Here is a 1,740-nt window from a genome sequence, read left to right as displayed (position 1 = left end):
AGTTATATTAAGTAAGGACTTGTGTCGCTAAAGTTTCGTCGGAACGAAGTTACAGAAAATCAATTAACAAACGGAGACGTAACATATATTTACTTTCAAAGAGAAAATAAAAGTAACTTTCGTCAGTGAGAGCCAGCGAGATGCTTTGTACGTTTAGTGAGTTTTTAGAGGTCACTAGGGGAGCAGGATAATTCGTCAAATCAATAGAGAACTTATCTCTATTTTGAAAGCAATACATTTCTTTATTACAACAATATCAATTTTTGTTTGCAAATTCCAAAGGTGCCTGTTCAAGATGCTGGTTTTATTTTTCAGTGATTTTCATAGTTTCTTTTGTTGATCAACAAATATGTTCCAGAACTTTTAACCGCGTGTGTCCTAATTTCCAGGATTAGACAAAGAAGATACGTAATGGAAATTATTGGAGTCAGAAAAAGTAAACTTATTGAAGTTAATTCAGATTCTTTGGATTATGAAAACACCTTTGAAGTATGTTAATAAGACAAGAAACAAGATCTTCGATGTTTAGGCTTAATCATAAAAATATAAAAGTGTGAAATACATAGTTCATTTTGAAGGATAGGGACTTAAATATTGTTGCGTCATCGAGTCACATGACTACTGTGACGCAACGTTTCTAGAACTATCATGTACTTTGGCGAATGTTCTAGTTCTTACTAGATATAGGGTAGGCTGGTATATAAAAGAGGGGATGGTAATGTGAGTATAGATAGTGAGTAATTGAACTGCAGTCACAGGGTATTGTTGAAGTTAACGTTCGTTCGTTATAGTATTTGTTTTAGCGCGAGTACTGAGATTAAGTGTATCGCAGAGTTATATTCGGAAAGAATAAACCAGTTTTATTAAGTAAAGACTTGTGTCGCTTAAGTTTCGTCGGAACGAAGTTACGGAAAGTTAATTAACAAACGGAGACGTAACAATATTTTACATCCCTTCTTCATATACAGTTTTTCCAGTTTTACATGGTTTTAGTAAATTGGCCTGTAGTCTATACCTGATTTTACTGTAACAGTAAGATTATTTGAGCTTTGTTCAAAAAATGATACCCGATATAATAATAATAATACAGATTAGTGGCTTCAACCATGCTATACAGCAAAAAAATCTAAGCTTTCTCTTCACATCGATGATGCAAACTTTTCTTAACAGCCATATTACTCATAGCTTTCGTTTCAAAAAGGTAACTCAACTATTCGCCAAATTAAGATGATCCGAAGATGTGAACTTTGCTTTTAAATAAAACAACATGAACTTTTTTTTTATCTAAAGCAGCAGTAAAATTATCCGAGTTTTGGTTCAAAGTAAGGCTACCCCCAGTTTTATTAAAAGTAAAATGGCCAAAGTTTATCTTTATTGAAATATGGTTAATGTCTGTATCCATAGCGAGATGATCCTTTGTCCCATTTTGCAATAAAATAAATATTTAAAAAACAAACTAAATTTTTCTTCACAGTTAGATTATCCATATTTTGTTGCAATGCAAAAATCACATAAGCTACTTCAGAAAGATGTGCTAAATTCTGCTTCCAGAGTGGGAGAGTTTTGCACTACCATAAGATAAAGACAGTTTTGTTGAAGAGAATGACAGCTCAAGCTTCCCCCATATCATAAACTATAGGAACTTGGTCAACTGTGGGATGACTTAAGATATTGTTGCGTCAGCGAGTCACATGACCACGTGACGCAACGTTTCTAGAATTATCATGTACTTTCGGGAAT

This window comes from Limulus polyphemus, unplaced genomic scaffold, assembly GCF_000517525.1.
Source record: "Limulus polyphemus unplaced genomic scaffold, Limulus_polyphemus-2.1.2 Scaffold2976, whole genome shotgun sequence".
Classification (NCBI taxonomy): domain Eukaryota; kingdom Metazoa; phylum Arthropoda; class Merostomata; order Xiphosura; family Limulidae; genus Limulus; species Limulus polyphemus.
The sequence above is the reverse complement of the archived record's forward strand: the minus strand, read 5'-3'. Positions refer to the sequence as shown.